This window comes from Hippocampus guttulatus, chromosome 21, assembly GCF_054856545.1.
Source record: "Hippocampus guttulatus isolate MCC_2025c chromosome 21, RoL_Hgut_1.0, whole genome shotgun sequence".
Taxonomy (NCBI): Eukaryota; Metazoa; Chordata; class Actinopteri; order Syngnathiformes; family Syngnathidae; genus Hippocampus; species Hippocampus guttulatus.
The window spans coordinates 10,280,721-10,300,877 of record NC_141281.1 but is presented as its reverse complement, the minus strand read 5'-3'; the positions used below and the strand labels follow the sequence as shown (position 1 = coordinate 10,300,877).

At 42.8% G+C, this 20,157-nt stretch overlaps 1 protein-coding gene across 1 annotated transcript in view; it reads left to right on the top strand.

Moving 5' to 3' along the window:
• kcnb2b (potassium voltage-gated channel subfamily B member 2b) overlaps positions 1 to 20,157 on the top strand; it is a 48,291-nt gene that overhangs the window by 20,469 nt on the left and 7,665 nt on the right. The window lies entirely within an intron of this gene.

Sequence of the window (20,157 nt, the reverse complement as noted above, 5' to 3'; positions counted from 1 at the left end):
TTGACAGGGAGCATTAATCGGCTTTTAGTGCAGCCGGTTTCCAGCAGCAATCCCTCTTCGGCTTTTTTTTTCTCCCCCCCCTTCTTGTATTTACTTCCCCTGAACAATAACACGATATTAAATGTCTTGACCTGCGCTGGGCCACACATACAAACACACAGGGTGATCTGTACAAAGTTTGGCACTGCCGTACAGCCACGCCTCCAAGAGGCATCACAAGAATACTCGCACAACAGGCTCCTCGAGAGCCTCAATAATGTATTTAGGTGGAGCATATTAATATCACTCGACGTGCAGTACACGTGAAAATTACAGAATTTTCCATTTATTTATTTAAGAATTCAAATCATCAGTTAAATTTATCGATGTGTCGATGACTTTGCGGTCAAAGATTATTCCCAAGGATAGCTGTCAGTGGACCTTCCAAAACATCCAACTTGGACATGTTCCATTGTTTACAAAATGCGGTTGATACCGATATAACAGTAGTCAGGTACTCATGTCAAAAAAGTGAATCATTTTATCTTCATATGGGTAAATCCAATAAATCTATTGTCATTTAATTTTTTTTAGGTGTCAACTGTTAGTGATTTTGTTGATCTGACATGGATGGGCAACGGGGACGAGGATAGGATCTCTTTCATGTGCAAATGGGAAGACCGCATGGATGCCGAAGGGATTTGCGTGGATGGAATAGAACAAAACAAACATTTAAACATCCCAATCGGCTCATTTTTCCCCCACCTACATTCCGATTCGAAATCATCATTGTTGCGATGCAGATAAACCACCTGGTCGTGTTACATGCATTCCCTCGTGATGAACAGCCCATAAGGTGCATGCGAGCCGTCTGCTCACACCCACTCCGGATTTTTATCCGACGATCCAATTCTTAAAAAAGATGGGAGGGAGAGAGGAACACATCATTCACCAAATGCTTTGGTGTTTCTTTCTCGGGGAGAGACTGAGTAGGAATGGCATTTGGGAGACAGCAGGGACGACCAAAAGTACGGCACGGTAAAGATTCATTATGGGGCTGTCCCGTGCACCTCTTATGAATCACGGCGGCAGCTTGGGCAAGTGTGAAACGACGGCGCGGGATTGCTTTTACGCCGCGATGACTTCCCTCCGCTTGGCCTCCATAACTTAGAACCAAAATGGATGAAGAGGCATCATCCAGCGTACAATACGGGCCGCGCCATTTTAACCAGCCCAACTGATCCATCCGTGGTTTAACATAGCAGAGAACAACATCATGGGATAATTGCGGCCTTGCTTTATGCGTACTTCCAATTGGAATGGGACTGGTTGCTTTGAGTCCCACAATGCCACTCTGTCATATGGTGTTCCACAGGGTTCAATTTTGGGGCCCCTGCTGCGTTCATTGTATTTGCTGTCCGTGGATTTCATTTTAAGAAACCATGCTATTTCCTTTCACTGGTATGTGGATGACAGTTAGATCGCGAAGCAAAAAGGACAGTTTCCCTCTCCTTTTGTCCCCTCTGGAGGAAAACAAAGCCTGGATGACACTTAACTTCTTGAACTTAAATGAAAATAAAACACAAGTTGTGGTGCTTGTTCCGAGTGGCTCTTGTTCATCTCAACTGTTGACTTGTGCCCACTTTGTGTCGTGTCTAAAGCCGGTCCAGGTGTAACGGTGTCCGGGCTAAGTGAGACAGAGCCTCCACGACGAAAGCCATTTGGTTAGAGTTTCAAAATCGAGCCATCATCATAACATGGCGCTATTATCCATCTCTGTTACAATTTGCCGATACGGTCCGCTGGCTCGTGATTGGACACGGGGCGATTGTGATTTATGCGCAGCGTTTTGACACTGCCAAATGATCCACGGCGCCACTTTATCGGCGCGCAGAGATTTGATGGACGCTCTCCGCCACACATCAACCGTACATCATCTCCTAAATATGTATTGATTGGCCCTAAAGAAGCCTTTGTAAGTTGTGTCTAAGCCACGGACAGCTTTCTACATCATGAGTTGGCACAGACTTTTTGAAGATTTCACAATTTATTTTGTTGAAATGAAAAGTTACCCTGACAAGTACAAAAGTGTGTCTGGAAACAAGGCACCTCCCATATTGAATATTTTATTTTATTTTTTTGTCATGTATTTATTTGTATGTAAGAATGTATCCCATGTCGCAATGATTGAATTTAATTATCTTTTTGTAAAAACCCTCAAAAAGTCATCGTGTCCAAATTTGTTTGATATGGGTTTTTTTGGGGGGGGGGGGGGGGGTTAATACACTAATGATCCACTTTTGCTATTCCTGCGAGGCGTCGGCTAATTGTCGGATATGTGAACGTGCCTAACGTCTGTTCTGGGAAACGGAAAGGCTGAAAGCTCTTAGAGCAGCACTTTGGCTCCCATCACGGCCAAATTAAGACTTCTTTCAAAGACACAGGCCGCACACAGCTGAAGGGCGTAATGGCTCTGCAGCGTGTATACGATATGAGCACAAAATGACTGGGAAAAAAAAAAGCAAAAACATACATAAACACATTGAATGAGAGATTTAAAGTTGTCACATTGAGATTTATCTTCCCAGTTGAAAATATTTACACCCTCTTATGTTGATCAATTGTTGGTGGCGCAGTTTCATTTTTGATTTATTTATTTTTTTATCTCGGCCAATAACAGCACAGGATACTTTTAGAAATTATTTTATTGTGTTGTTGTTTTTTAAGTTTTAATTAAATCAGTTTTTTAAGATAATTATTTAATTCTTTAATCTTATTTTTTTTTTTTAAGTGACACAAATGTGATCAGTATCTGCTGTCGCCTGTGCATGACTTGACCCAACGTGAACTCGGAATGACATAACGCATAATGTTGTGTGTCCCTCCGGCTCGTGTATGGAAATGATCGAGACACACTGCGGACGCATATCGATAATAATCAGCTGGCGGTCAATTGCCTCTTTCGCTACAGACAATAGCACATGGCATCCATAATTCATAACCCTCTTAGGCACTGCGTGTGCGTTTATGGTTTGTGTGTGTGTGTGTGTGCTTCTAACAAAGCGTCATTAGCCCCTTTTATGCAGCTTTTTTTTTTTTCATGAGTCTCTGTTGCTGAATTTCCGCCACTGGAGGAAGTGTCAAGTGTCTGTTTCTCAGAGATGCACAGAAATGGGGTGAACAGAGTTCAGTGACATATGGTGCCAGAAATAGGATTGAAACTGGTTTCAAATCTAGATTGAATATCGTAATCAGGGGATGTGCGATCCAACTTTTTTTTTTTTTTTGCAGACCAGTACTAGTCTGAGTATTCAGTACTGAGTACTCGCTGATACTGAGTAATGCAGAAAATAATACAGGAGTCTTGAGAATGGAAAATAATCAGTTCATGTTTATCATAATCAGTTTTGGTTGAAATGACGCAAACAAGGTCAGTGCCATATAAATGTATTCTTCGAAGTCACCTAAATTAAACTTTGAAAGTGTTGACGTAAAAACTCTTATTTCCTGAAGTCTCTTTTCGAGATTGAAATATGACTTTTAGCTTGACTGACAGATGAAGTCCGCGGGCTGACTTAGTTTTTGCTCGGCTGTGGTTGTCTTCATGATGTTTGAAGGATGAGGTGACATTTAGCGAGCTTTTGTGGAAGAGCTTTTTGTGTGCTGCCAGTTGGATTACTGCCCGACATGCGGTCGAAATCGCTGCACTTGTCAAATCCTTGAAAACCACCAAGGTCCATACACAGCTAACAAAGACCTTCGAGTCGCATTCACCCAGAGGACTGTATGAATTTGAAGTTACCTCTTGAAGGTTAAGTAAAAAATATATATATACTGTATATATCTGAATTAGTAAATGTTCTCGACAAAAAGGTTTTTCCGTTGTTTTTTCCCAGCTACAGTTGAAGTTCACTGTCAAGCTCAACATAAAACATGAAAAGAATCAACGAATCAAATAAAACAACCATATAGTTTAGCCTTTACTACACTAGTTTAAAGCTATTGCTAACATAGACAATGATTACCATAAACTGTATGTCACTGTTTTATTACACTAAGCAACGCATATTTGAACGCAACCGTGGTCTAAACAGAACAGTCGACTTGAGGAAAGTAGGAAAGCGGTGAGTTTTGAGATTGGTCTTGATTTTGGTGGTGACAGAACGGTTGAATTTATCTTGGAATACCACTAGGTATCATCAGTGTAGCAATGGAAAGAAATACCTTACTGGCAGATTATATGGGGGCAAGTACAGACCCTTGAGGGACACCATCGGTGAGAGAGAGTGTTGTAGGCTATATAAGATAAGATAAGAAAACCTTTATTAGTCTCGCAATGGAGAAATTCCCAATTCACCGCAGCAAAGTTATGAAAGGAAGAAGTAGAACAACAAAATATAGGAGCTGCTGGAAAGGCAGCCACTCTCGCGGCGCCATTTTGAAGTCAAAATAACAAATATAACACAACACAACACATAGGACACAGACAGTGGTGCAATCTTCACCACTTTTCTGCATACACTTTGTTGTCTGAAGCAGTTCTAGATGAAAGAGGAGAGGATCAAAGTGTCCTTTCACCATTGGATCAGAGACGTCATGCTGAAAATGTGCACACGTCTGCTACAAGCTAAGTTTTGAAAGCAAACACAAAGCTGTAGCGTCCATTGACGAAAAGAGATTAGTTCACTTCTCCTGTCCCACGTAATCCGCTTCAAACTCCAAGCCGCGACTCCCAGTTCCAAATCCGGATCGGCGCGCCGCGCTAACGCTCCCTTCTTCTCATCGTCGGCTCCTCAAGACTTACATCCATCCAGCCGCAGACCGTTCAACAGCACCGATCTCTCCGCTGAACAAAGCGGGGCTGTGAAAAATGCTGCCCATTACAGGCGCAAGACACAAGCGCCCCGGACTGTCCAGCAACGACAGTCAAATGGCGCCGACATTCCTCCCAGTCAAAAACAGTGCTGGTATACCCATGCTGCCGAGAAGGCGCAACCACCAAGCACAGAGTCTCCTCCTTGATGAATGTCGTGGCCAAAAAATGCTGAAAAAAGTCCACATCAGGTCCACACGACGTAACAACAAACACAAAAACAACAAAAAAAAGCAAGGCTCATGAGAGCACTTGCTGACGGCTGCCTACTCGGGGCGCCATCTTGACTTCATGACTTGACTTTATGGGTCCTTCATATCTCAGGGCACCACAGTACAGTACTAAAATGAATATTGGGTTGGTCTATTTTGTAGGACCCAACAGATTCGATTTTTTTTCCATAGATGCCGAAACCATAACAGATTAATCGTCGATTCATTAAAAATATCTGTAAATCATGAAATTAATTTATTTTAGGAATGTAGATCCCTTAATGCTTACAAAAATAAAGATATGAATTATGAAAGATATGGCCAAGCATGTACAGGATAAAAATCGGTGGACCAAGTACAGACCCTTGAGGGACACCACAGATGAATGTTGCATATTTTGTAGGGCCTGACCAATCAATTGATTTTTTTTTCCCCCGTGGTTACTCATCCAAGTAATTGAGATATATAATGAATAGAATAACTTTTTTTGGTCCCTTAATGCTTACAACAATAATGATATGAATTGCAGGCAAAACTTTTGACTGTTTTATGATACTTTGTTCTTTTGTATATTGTTGTCTTATGTTGTAATGTGTTAAAAAAAATATTATTACAGATTTTTAAGGATCCAATATCTGCAAATTAAATCGTTAGGCCGATTAATCAGTCTCAGGGCACTGATATTTTGCATGTTGTTGCTCCCCAAGTAAATTAAAGTTATTGTACCCGAGCTCTTCTCACTGTACATTTGGCCGTTTTTCTTTTTCGCGAGTGATTTATTCATTAATTAGTCGCCGCGGCATGCTCATTTTCCCCGCTGACCCTTTTTATTTTCCTTTCTCATACTATACAAAGCATTGTTGTATGAGTTATATAAGCGCTGTGATTTTATTTTATTTTTTTACTTTTTTTTTTGTGAGGTGGGGGGGGGGGCGGGGGGTTTGAATATTTGATTGGGGCTCTTAATGCAGAGCGAGTGTTTGGGATGAGGAGGCGGCCGGTGGGCGGGAGAGCAGCGAGCCGCATCGCCGTCCGGGGCTTTGGCATTGGGCCAACGCGATCCAGGAGAGCTTTTACTGTACCCACTCTTCTACTCGTCAATCTGCTCTCCGGTGTGCTTTTCCCACTTCTTCTCCACCGAGTATCTACGGTAGCCCTTTTATTTTTTCTTTATTATTTATTTTTATTATTATTTTTTTTTTCATTTGTTGCCTTGCCGTATTTTTCCCCGTTGCCTCGACAGACTTTTACGGCGAGCACACTGCAGTGTACTCAACTGGAAGTCGGGGAACATTTTGAAAGAGTGGTTGACAAGTTGCTCATACGTCATTCCGGGCTGCTCGTGAAGTGACAGGGAAATGGCTCATATTTTGCAACGAACATGTCATATGTGTCGGTGGTGTCAGAAGCGGGACGCTTAATTGAGAGGTCATCCAGAGCGTATGGAGTTGTAATAACCTCATTAAACTTTGTGATGCATGGGATGATTTGCGGAAGCTGGAAGTAGCGCGATATCACTATGGTGCTCTTCTCTGGTGTCAGAAGTGGGATATAGTTAGCCACTTCAAATATACTTCACAGTCTGAGGAGTGAGTCGGAAATGATACAAAATACACAACTGTAAAAACCATGACAGATTTTGTTTAAAAAAAAAAAAGAAAATGCTTGAATTTTGCTACTGAAGTGCGATATTTGCCTGTGGTGTCAGAAGTGTGATGCTTGAGGCTGTCGAAAAACCTCAGTCACCTGTGTGAGACACAGCAAGATTATTTCTGGAAGGCGCTGGGAGCATGCTGTGGCGGTTTATGTAATCTTGGGTGTCAGAAGTGGGACACACCGCTACAAAACAAGACCCCAAACAAGTCTGTATATTTGAACCAAAATTATATTGCAGATTTCCTATCAAATGTCCTGGAAAGATTCAATTTTTTAAATGACGGGAGTACTCGTTTGTCTGACCCACTTCTCTCACCAGTTTACCGACTGGAAGGCCACATGAACCAAATTACCGCAAATTCCCGATTACCCTCCTACATCTTTCCTTGCCCGTCCGTCCTTGCTTCCCGATGATTAGGCCCCAACCGGCGGCAGAGAACAACCCTCCTGTCCTCCTCCTCTCCCTCTTTTTGCGCATCCCTATCATTTACTCCTCGCCAGCCGGGAGACACAATTAGAGAGGCCGCTGCGCCGCGTCTGTCCGTGACCTTCCCCCCAAACCCTGTGGAGGGGGGGTGAAAGTGGCCGCGGAGAGAAGAGAACTTACAAAGTGCATCCTCCAGTAAAAGGGAACGGAGAAGTGTCACGTTTCACTGCACCCGACTGGAACGCACGCTGGTAACAACCTGTTGAATCAAATGTGATCAACGTAGCCGATTAGCATGTTTGTCGAAACGGCGCCACTGTCCTCTATTTGGAGTTGGAATGAGAGAAAGAGAGAGAAAACACACTTGGAAGGCTTGATGACGACGATGACAACATCCTGACTCAGCGTTTTTTACAATCCACCCTCAGTTGCTCCCATATGACTCTCGCATTGATTTTTAATCAATCGCTTTATTCGTTGTCCAGCAAGAAAGTGTTTATCGGACGATTCCTTCACAACCTCTTTGACATCCCAGTTGATTACGTCACAAGGTCCCAGAAGGTGAACTGTTTGCGATGTGACATTTAAGCCATTAATGATGTCGTTTTTCCAATTCTTCTTGCTGTTTTTTTTTTTCGCCCAAGTGCCGCTATGCAAATTCCTGCGATTTTTGTGTACTTTGTCGCCTCAAAACTTTTTTTTCCCCCTCCTGACATGACCCCCGCCTCCCGCATAAACACCGGCATATTTACATAAAAGCCAAATGTGTGAGATCCTAATTAGCCCTGATTGATACCCTTTGTCAGTGTTGTGCACATTATGCAAATTCACGGAACCGCATTTTCATTCAAATGAACTGTCAGGGGCCTTGTGAATTATCCTTTTTTTTTTTTTTTTTCGAGAGCTCCCCAAAAACTGGAGTTATTCTTAGCCGCTTCCTTGGCAACACCGTTGCCATGCATACACATCCATAGATATGAGCGTGGTGCGTATTTAACCTTCCGTCAAGGAGGGCGAGAAAGTGAACGTCGGGGATAATTGACACGATGTTAACCGCCTCTTGGGTGCAACAGTGGGTGATATTTGACAACACTTGATGAGCAATCACCTGTTTTTCCCAATCCCTTATGCGCGGATGGATACTTTTTGTATAACTGTATGTTATCGAACAGGAAATAGTGTTGCCATCTTGAAGTGGGGCATTCTGGCACGTCACAATTTGCGTTACTTCTTGTCGCTTTGTCGTCATCCGCATTTACAAAGCCATATCCGCATGTGCGCTTGTGTACACATGTGACACGGGATCACGACATGGGCAGATGTTTTGCCGATACGTAAGCTCGCCCGTAAACATTCCGCCAATACCTTAAGCTTCTTAAATAGCCCCGCATGCTATCGCTTATGGCTAAACACCTTTCAGCTTAGCGCGACGCCGGTAACCGAATGTTCGTGGAGTGGCTTTCGATTCGTACCCGATTCCCGATACGCGTCAGACGGATTTAACGGGATGGGTCGCAATTGGGTTTCATCTCATTTCCAGTTCAACCCGGTTTTAATAAATTCCTTTCGGACGGCGAAATATGACACTACTGTTTATTTGTTTTATTTATTTACTTCATTGGGACAGTACATTATTCAACACCAGAATAAACAGTGTAAATGCGCCAGATTTAGCATAAATGCTAGTTTCAGTGTTAGCGTATCATAAATTAGCAATCTGGCTAATCTTTGGTGTCAGAAGTGGAGATGGCTAAAACAGCCCTTTTGGCTTCTCTGTCTTGAAATTTAAAGGACGAGGCTTCAATGTTAGTGTTTGAGAGGTTTTAGTTCTTGTTTCTCTTCCGATGAGTCGTCATAAATTAGCGAAGGTTATGACGCTCATTGCTGGCGTCTTACCTCTTTTTTTATTCTCGCGCCGTACACGGGTTGTTAAAAACTCGGCAGACTTTATTAGAGTTTAAAAATAGCCTGAACCAATGTTTGTAAACAGGTTCTGCGTTCATGCTGAAGTCACATTTTACCACTAAAACGGAACTAGAACAAAAATGCGCCTCCACTAGATTCAAAAAAAGTCATTTCATTTTTCCCCTTCCAACTGGTGTTATACTCCAAACTGAAGCACTTTTTTTGGGCCATCGCATCGATGAGATCACCTTTTTTTTTCTTTGGCGAGTGATACTGACGCATGGGAGGTCGAGTGTTTCCGAATGAAACATTTTCCCTCTGATTCCATAAAGATATGAAAAAGCGAGGGGAGGAGAGGCCACTTGGAAGTGCGGAACCTTTCAGACTAATAGACTCCTGCGTCATAGCCTCACATGCCGTGCCAACAAGGAACCATCCCCAAAAAATATGACCACCATTGAACGAAAATACATTTAATCAAGGAGCTGGGCGACCATCGCTAAGGCGTCCTACCGGTATTTACAACTGGTCAACGTGTCGATTTTGTGGTATCCATATTTACGGATCTACACATGTAGCTATCTGTCGATGCTTGGATCTGGCTGGAGGTGTAACAATGACTCAACAACTAATCAGTTGTCAATTCATCACCTACTTTTGAGAATCGATCCATCGTTTAGAGACCTTGTTTCACTGAAAATTGTCCAAATGCTCAAAATTTTAACTCTCCACATGATTGGGTTTTCAATTCTGTTTTTATTAACCTTGGGGGGGATTTGTAAGGCAACGTTATTTGCTTGTTTTGAATCCACCAGGTAGTTCTCTTAGTTTGATGTTTAGTTTGACAGTAAACTTCATCTGGGCCCAAAAGCTTTTATTTTTATTTATTTATTTATTTATTTTAACTTGTAAATCAGCTCACTCCTATGTCAAGGCACTGCTTTTGACATTGAGGCACACAAATACCTCCCATGTGTCGAATTGTAACAGTGGGAATCGGCAGCGGGAGGCATAGGGGCGGGGCGCACGTCTCGGGGGCGGCAGTAAAGTCAAGGTCGCCTTGGGTTTGGCCCCGGTTGAGATGCCATAATGTCGTTTTATGTGACGCCGCATTCTCCGCAGAGCCTCTGCTGCTGCTCTGAACAGGCTGATCAATATACTAAATCTCAGCGTCTCATTATTGCTCTCGTATTTGTGTGTGTGTGTGTGTGTGTGTGTGTGTGTGTGTGTGTGTGTGTGTGTGTGTGTGTGTGTGTGTGTGTGTGTTTCGAATTTGTTTGTGTGCGCGCATGTTTAACGCCGGGCTTTTATGAGGGGGCGTGAATGCGCCTTTCTTGTGTTTCAGTGCGGGTTTTATGTTTCTACGTGGTGCTATTATTCGCCCGGTCCAAAGCTCATCAAGTATGCATCAAATTACCGAGATTTGCAGACACTCACTTCTGTTGCTACCTTAGCAGGTTGTTGTTGTTATTATTATTATTTTTTTTTTTTTTTTACTTTTAATATGATTTTGTTGTTGTTGTTTTTAATAACGTCAGCAAAGCGGCGTGACCTTTTCACAGTAAAGTGCCTTGTTTTCCCACATGTGTGTGCAGGAGTGCGTGTACGCTCGCCGGACACGACATTAGGGACCCCCCCCCCCCCCCCCCCGCGGGGTCAAATGAGATGTTTCTTGAACATGGTACCGTATTGATACTACATAATAGACATATTATATCGGTTTTTATAAAGTAATATTATGAAATACATGTCATTTTCGAATTAGACGCTGTAAGATGCTGGTGTCCAAACTATGGCTCAGGGGCCATTTTGGGTGCAGAACTCATAAATTTGACTTGTCGTGCTTTTCTAGATATACAAGCAAACTATTTACAACAAAAATTGGAACAAGATTGATCTTTTTACCGCTTCATAAATTCAAATATTTCAGATTTCTTCCACTTTCTGCTGTCGTCGAACGTATCACATTCATGACTAAGCGAAGCTCGTCAAGTAATCGCCGCTTTAAAATAAAAAATTGGTCATCTTATGACTGATTACGTTTGCTGCGATTCTGAATGTGCTCAAGGCAGGTGCGGATCTGTCCTCGTCGGATACAGAAATGCGAGGCCACAAAAATAACAAGAATACATCATTGCTAGTGTTTGTTATAGTCGGGAAAGATATAGAAATCTTTTTTTGTATGTTTGTTTGTTTGTTTGTTTTTTAACAACTATCGTCTCCCATGTCAGACAAAGTAATGGTCCACGTCGCCAGGAGCGCGAATCGTCTTAAGAATGACAATAATATCCAAATCTGGCCGTTAATCTGCTTGAGCTCTGCCACGGGCAGATGTTGGAGAGACTCCGCTGGGATCACAGGTCAGCAAAATAAACAAGACGCGGGGTAGGGATAAGATGGAACTGGAACCTCATTTGCGTTGTTGACATCATCTTTTCTGCCCTTGACGCCACCTTGGGCAAATCATGCCGTCTCTTGTCTTCAATCCACGGCAACCATCTGGAGTCTGTATGTCTCGCAGCATAGCCTCTCTTGATTCTTGTACGTCTTGTCACGCTAAATCTGTGCGCCTGATTTAGTGGTGACCCCTGCGGGCTGCTATTTTCTCTTGAGGGGTGTTCTAGGGGTACTCTTATGATGCGGAGCAGCATGTTGTTTCTCCTTCCGTATCTAATCTACACTTCATTTGAGTTCAGATTAGATTGTTTAATCAGATTTGGCACATTGTCTAGTGGTTGATAAACCGGCCGACTTCGCCGCAGCTGCTGACGGGGACATCAGATAAGGCAATAAGTCAATCACAAGCACACCGAAAGAATAAATTGACCTTTTCCTCTAGCGAGCGCCTAGGTGCATGTCGACGGTTGGCTTCATAGTCGCCCCGGTTGTAAAATGTGAAATGTGAGGTCCACAACGTATCCCCCGCGGAGCTTCGAGTCCGTCTGATCAAATTCGACAAGAGTTCGACAAGCTGCGCCAGAATTGAGACGCGGTATGAGCAGGCTGAAATTTAGGTTGAATTGTCTGCCAACAAACTGTCAGGGTTTGAATATTTTGGGGATTTTTGATTATAGTTAATTTTTATGATGGTATGTTTTGGTATTTTAGTTTTTTAATTTAATTTTTTTTTTTATATGGGTTGTTTCTTATGTGCAAGAATATTATGTCATAAAAACTTAACACAATTTAAAAAAAATTTTTAATTTAAATAAATTTAAATTAAAAACCAGATAACTAAATGTTCTGTACGGGCGTCATGTAAAGCTGTCGGCTGAGCTGAAATGAATATATTTTTGATGAACCCTGAAAGCTCATGTATGACATTAACTGACAAGATAAAAAAGAAAACAACAACAAAAAAGTTTCACCATAATCACAGCAAATTCTATTTTGTAAAATGTAAATTCCGTTTTTTTTTAAACCCAATTTTTTCTTTCCCTTATTAACGAAAATATTCTTTTCAATTTTAGGATGATTTATTTCTTTCATTTTATGTCAACGATAACAACCTCAGTACACACCCTCGCTGCACCGGAACAGAGACCAACTTCACAAACGCACAAGCCAGCCCCGTACCGACATGAAAATCAGGATGCGCAGGCGATAAAACCCCCCAGTGTGCACCTTGGGGTCAATTACTTTCTGTAAACACTTTCCACATCCGCCAATCTTCTCAGATTTGAGACAATGGGCCTGCAATTGGACACAGCCGTATTGTTTTGTTGGATTTATTATTATTATTTTTTGGGTGGCGATTCACCACTGGCATATCCCACACAAAGTGACACACTCATCTCAGTGAAAGCCTGCACGGGGTTCGAGTTATTCTTTCATAGGCAATAAAAAGTGATAGGTGCAGGAAATGGCTTTTTCCTAAGGCGCGCACACACACACACACACACACACGCACACACACTTCAAACTAAAGGCTCCCACACACAGACTATACGGATGGTCTCCCGAGCAATGCATCCTTTTGATAACGGGCGGCGACGTGACATCCGCTTTCTGTTGGCGGCAACCAAAGTGCACAGAAGGATTGTTTTGCGTCGAAGAAAGAAACATTACGACGGGACCGCACTCCCTCCACGAATGAATGAGGGAAAGTCAGGCCATTTTTTTTTCTCCGCTCTCACGACTTATCCTTAATTTTATCACGAATGTATGCACTCGCTACCATGCAACAACATAGGGTACATTCATCATCAAAACCATCAAGGATAATAAAGAAGTTCAATTAAGAGGGCCGATCAGAAAGATTTAAGAAAACGTAACCCCGTCGCAGTCGTTTGTTGGGTCGAGGGAGTGCATACGCAATATTCAGCAGCTAATAAAGGAGTTGTATTAAGAGGGTCAATCGGAGGTAATGCGAGAAAACATGCGTGAGCGTCTGAGGAAATGAGCCTGTGCAACACACACACACACACACAAACGCATCAAAGGATGCGAGTCAGCGCATTTTCTCTGCTCTTTCATTTCATGTTTCACTTCCTGTGTATGTTTCGGAAGGAGGAGGGGGGGGCTGTGTTGTGGGTGGACGGAACGGCAGGGAATGCCTGTGCTGCATGTGCGACATTTTTGGTGACTTTTAAGCAGCCACACACACACACACACACACACACACACAAAGCCTTGCCAACACGAACTTGACTGTCATTGTGGGAAGTCAAAATTGTCTGTTTTGTCCCTTTAGGGCCACCGTGCATTCCCTTGTGTCGGACCAAAACGGGCGTGTGACGCAACTTGGAAACGTGCCTTTTTTTGGAGAACCTACGAAACGCATGACTGGTCATATTTTTTTTTGCTTCAATTCAATTGATGGAAACGGCCGCAGCTTCTCAGCAAGCCGCGGTACGAACGCACCAGTAGTTCTTCGCATAGTACAAAGAGAGATTCGTGTTGCCCGTCTGATGTTTTAAATTGTGAGCATAAAGTGCTTGGACATCACAATTTTGCACGCAGGTCAAAGCATGAAAAATCTAATGTATCAACAAAAAACTGTTATTTATATCTCCATTGTTGTAAGCATTAAGGAACCCCAAAATGAGTTATTCGATTTTATTGTATTATTATTATTATTATTATTAATCAGATCAACCAATCAATCAGTTATTGGAATTTTATCCAGCCAAATATCAGCATCAGCCTCAAAAATATATATTTCTGAATCCATATTGGTCAGGCCCTAATCACCCGACTGTAAATCTTCTTTTCTCCCCTTGAAATGTGGCCTCGTTTGAAAAGCTCCCATGAATCCAAACAATTGGGTTGAAGCAACAATAACAAGCCTCGTGTGACATTCAACCCCACTTGAACATCTGCGCTACTCCAAACACGTTTATCTCTTGTTATGAGCAGCGCTCCTTTTTCTTTTTTGTCTTCGTGCGTGTATGTATGCGCTCCCTCTTCAGCGCATTGGGCCGCCGGCGAGGAAATTCAAGCGAGGTTATCTCCGATCCATCCGATTGACCCTCTTCAATGCAATTCCTTTATTGACCTTCACGTGGAGCCGGGATGAGTTTGCCGCGCGCGCTCCCTCCTCCCTTAAATACGTGAGGGAAATTAAGTTGTGTTTTTCTCCCATTTGTTTTGATTGAGTGCAACACATTCGTTATGTGGTTTTATAGCCCTTGATGCAACGAGAATTGAACACAAACGGTGGAGAAACACACAGAGACAGACAATATAATAGCACAACACACACCTTTTTTTTTTTTCTGGAACAGGTTCATTGCATTTCAGTGGATTTTAAGCACTACTGTACTTCATAATGGTACAAGTAAGTGATGCTTGTTCCAAAAGGTAATTCAAACAGATCAATGTGCCGTACGTTCTCCCTTAATTGGTCATTTATCTTTGATTACCAGCGTCTTTTTTAAGGGCTCTTAAGGGTCGCATCCTGGATGCTCAGGCGACGAGGCGGGTGGGGGGCGGGGGGGGGGGGGGCACCAGGCGATTCAGTTTAATTAAGACAGAAGAATGAAGCAGTGGCTTCATGTGTGCGCGTTGGTTCTCGCAGTGCGCAACTTGACACCATTTTCGAATGGTTCAAATTCCAATCTTTTGATATTTAAAACAAACTAGCAAATGTGGTCATGTGGCAATCGGTGATGCCGATGAAAAGGCTCATCTTACCATCGCTGAATCTATCACGAAGAGAATGACACATTGTGTATTTGAATTACAGTATATCAGAATTACAAGTCTGGCTAGCTTAAATGCTAACATATCATGGAAAACGTCTGTTTGCATCGACAGGAGTGATTTTTTTTTTGTTTACCCCTATCCAAGGTACCACAACCCTCCCAATCTGTCCCCCACCAAATCTAAACAAAGCTTATGTCGCTTAAACCGGAATTGATTGACCCCAAAAAGTTAAGCTAACACTGACACCCCAACAAATTAGGCACACCCATATCTGAAGCCCCACAACTCCACACACACAAAAAAACAAAACAAATACCATTGACTACAAACAACTCAAGGTTTATTTTAATCATGAAACAGCTTTGCACATTTTTTTTCAAATGATGCACCCCCTTCAACACAAAGTTGGTTCACCCTCTTTTCAAAGAACCACGATCACTAATTGCCCCCCAAAACCCGAAAAACAAAGCCTGTTTCTTCTAGTTCCTTTGATTTTAAATCATCAAAACTCCTTTCCCAAACTTCTCAGGCCCGCACCACCTTAAACCCTCCCGCCAAAGTTCTCGCACCCCTCTCCTTGACACTACAGTCCTCCCAATCTGCCCTCCAAAATTTAACACCGCTCTTTTAGTTTAAAACTGCAATTTTCAAATTATGTTGTGAAACGTTGATAGAAACACACACACACACACACACACACATACACATTTGACACTTTGAACAGAGCACACCTCTGCCTAAGATAAATCCCCCAAAAGCCTGTTTATCCTTTTTTTACATAATAGAAGCACGATTGCCAAACGGTTTAAACCGCACACCCGCTTCAGCGCCTCCACAAATTTGCCGCACCCCTATCACATTCTACATTTGCAACAATGAGACTGGAGCCTAAATGTTTTTGCAATGATGTATCGTGTAATTTCTTTGCTATGGCCGCAAACACATCAGAGGAATCACTTAGCAAGGCATTAGCCTAATGCGCTTCAGTGGGAAGGCACCGCAGTGGCGACTGAAATCTTCCGGGTGGTGTCGTTAAACTTGAAATGGGTGCGCGATTTGAGACAACCGCACGCCTCTCTCCCACCGGACACATTCGAGACGGTTCACAAGAGGAAGTGAAAAAGCGGATTTAGAGTTTGGTTCCGCCACCTGGTGGAGAAATTGTTACATTACAACCCTATCGATCGTTCAACCCTCGCTCAAAAAACGTTAAGGAGGGTGGTCTATGGCGTAAAGTCAATGTAGATAAGCTAAACTGGGTATATTTTGGTGTTTTGGGCGCTCTGGAATTTGGGTTTTATTGAATAGGGGTGCACCAATCCTGTCGGTTTCTTGAAAGTGGTGCAAGGCAGAAAATGATTTCGAAAGACTGATGTATGAGGTAAAACTACAGTAGTAGCTATAATGTGACTTTTGGGGCAAAAATGCGGTTGAGTCGCCCGAACTGGGGTGCGCCAACTCTCATGGTGTGTTGAAGGTGGTGCGCAGCTTTAAGTTTCTGGGACTGGTTGCTGTGTGACATCAAATCATCATACACTAAATTAGGTTCGTTTGGATTTGTTTTAGCAGGTAGATGTGAGTTACCCATGATGTGGGTGTGTCCCCTTTGTTGGAATGTTAAAAAGGGGTGTGCATCTTAAAATGTTTGGGTAAGGTTGTCCTATTTGTGTTTCAATCAATGACACTGTATGCAAAATGGCTTTGTTGTGTGTTCTTGGTCAGAAAAACACTAAACTTTTAATCTCATTCACCCTCGGGGGGCCTTTATGCGCTCGCAGGGTTGCGCGCACCTCACCGTGATTGTACATCACAGAGTCATTACAGTTATTGGCAAACGGATAGTCATCGTTCAAAGGAATATATTTCTTTTCAAAACCAAACAAGTCCATGTCACTGGGGAATCATTTGTTAGAATCTGAGAGGAATTGAAAGGATTTACCTCTTGCTTTAATGGTGATATAATTCACCGCCAATTCCATGCGCACCTCTTTTCTTTATGGTGTTTTCTCTGTGCGGCGCGTGGGGAATTATTAGTCTTTTAAAGGCCGTCCACTTCCTTGAGGTCTTGTGCGTCCATGTGATAAAAATGATTAATGGGAGCATTAGAACTCTGGCGAAGGCTTGTTCCGTCCGCACAAAAATACACGAGCACCTGCGTGTATCATAATGTCCCAGCCTCCATTGCACACAAAGTTGGTGCACCCCACCATCAAATTCAACCCACACAATCCCTGGCAACTCAGTCACATTTCCACACAAAAGAGACAGTTTAGCCCTGTTTCTGGACAGCCTTTACTAGACTTTTTTTAAGTCACACACCCCTTTCTACACCCCGACAGAGTTGGCGCACCCCTATCCAGGGCACCACAACTTCATCCCCGTCCAGCAAAAAATGCCTGTTTAGCTTATCGCTACATATATTCTGGCATAGAACAGCCTTCCCCAAACATTTTAGACCACACAGCCTCTTCAACTTTCCAAGAGAGTTGGTGCACCCTTATCTGAGGCACCACAACCTCTTTCCCAACAAAAAAAAAACAATTTTAGCTCATAGCTACATTGATTTCATGTCACAGAACAACCTCCCCCTATCATTTTAGACCTCGCACCCCCTTCAACATTGCATCATAGTTAGCGCACCCCAATCCTTGAAAACCCAACGTTTCCTGCCAAATAAAAGCCTTTTTGCAAATTTCTCCCATGTGAGACAAATACGTTTTTTTTTTCTTCTTCTTCTTCTTCTCTTCTCTTGTGAACAACCGTTACCAGACTTTTTAAGCCACGCACCCACTTTCAAAACACCCCTAAAAGTGTTGGCGCACCCCCAGGCGAAGCACCATGATTGAATTTTTGGCGATGTTGATTTTATGTCATTCCCTCAATTTTTTTAAGCTTGCGCACCCTTCAGCACACCAACTCGGGTTGCGCACCCCTCCATGAGTCACGATATACCCACCTAACTCACCACGAATAATCCCCATAAACTGCATTTAGTGGATAATTAGGTCAAAGTTTCAAGTCGGCACACTCGTTTTTCTCCGTCCCCACCTCCGCGGAAATAGTACAAATGAATCTCATTTAGCAAGAAGCTTTGATTCCATTTGATTGAACACCAAACTTTTGAAGGCGCGCACCCTCTTATTAACATACTTTTCCACCCCTTTTTGACATCACTGATACCCTCTATTAACCAGAAAGGCTATTTTTCTCCGCCCCATGTTTCGGGTTCCTGTGCCAATCATCTGTTGCTGCTCCTCTGGTGCCAGCGTGGCTCATGCATTTATTCATGCAAACATATCACTGATAGAAGAAGGGAGGGAAGGATCTCATTAGCAAAGAAAGCAGCTTGTCTCGGGTAGTAAACAGAGTTGGCTTCGTATACTTCCTCACACCCTCCCCATTTTTTTGGAAACATTTTGTTGAATTCCAAATTTTGATGTTTTGATCTTTTTTTTCCCCCCCAAGACATTTTGGTTGCTCTTACAATCCATATTGTTCCCTTTTCATTTCCAGAACATTTAGGTTGAAGTCCAAATTGTTCCACATTTGAAACAGCTCCAAAATATTTTAATTTCACTTATTTGGCTCCCATAATTTCCCCGTGACTGTAAATTTCATTTCCTTTTCTGTTGTTCTCGTCACATTTTTCAGGCATATTTCCGCCAGAAAATGTGCCATTTAAGGTCCATTTATTGTTCTATGATTACCATCTCATATCAGCAAATCAGATAGCTGTTGAACTTCAAATGATTCGGCTTTGAGGGCGTTTCGAGGACGTGTTGTAAAAAGTGCTGAGTCAGCAAAGGAAGCTTTGTTTGTACAGATGTTGCTCCGCCGAGTTCAACGTGTACAGGAGTCATTTGAGAAGGCGAAATAAGAGGCTAGACAGCAACGTCCCTATAACCATCGATTGAGCGGCTTTAAATATCCACCGCTATCACAGCCGCACGGCTAAATTTCTTTGAGGAGGGCGGAAGCGGGGAATGGCCTCGCTAGCTTACAAATTGAGCGTTTATTGGTTAGCTTAGCATGGCTCTCATGAATCTTTAAGCTGGCCAGAGTGCTTTCATTGCGCTCTGGTCAGCACATCGCTCACATCCTGTTGGCATCATGTTCATATTTAAAAGACAGATGAGGAGACATTTGAAGGTGTAAAAAATAATAATAATAAATCCTTACAGGGACTGGCCAGTGCAGTTATGATAATTTATGAACACTGCATCGATTTACCAAAGCCGTGATGGCACGTTGGTGACATGGCCCCCATTGACTGGCATGTTTGCACCCCGGAAAAGATGTTCATAAATATTTCATAAGAGCCTGCTCAGTTTCCTGTTTGTGCCCACAAACATGCCCAAAGTATTTCTCGGGTCTTTGAATGATATGTTTTCAAAAGTATGCAGTGAAAAAAGTGGGGGAGGGCCCCATTAGGAAGTTTGACAGTGAGCTGGAAAGAAACACGACAGTAAGAAGATAGGAATTGGATTATGGATTGAGTGAAGGTGTCGACTTCTGCGTTAGCTTCTCGCGCTAGGTAGTGATTTGTGTTGCTAACAGTAAGGCTTCGGAAGTAGTGTCAGAGGCATATAAGGCTTGAAGTCAATCTACAAATTGGCCAACTTTGGAGGTAGCATCAGATGTATAACAGAGGCGAAGCCCACCCGTGAATTTATAACCCCTCTGGCGTAATATGTGCTACACACCCAAGGCTGGTTAGCCAGACGGACTCCTAAGCAAGTCATTTATTTCATCTCATTCTGTCGCGTATTGTCCCAGTTTCTAGGAATTAACTTGGGCGCATCAATTTAGCACTCTTTTCATTTCGGCTGCTTGATTAAGTCAATTTTGCGTTCCAGACGACACCTTTGGAATGACAACGACACTAAAATAGCCCGTTTTCTGCCTTGCTGTAGGTTTCTGGACGGCTGCCATGTTGAGTCTCTATTTCCAACACAACC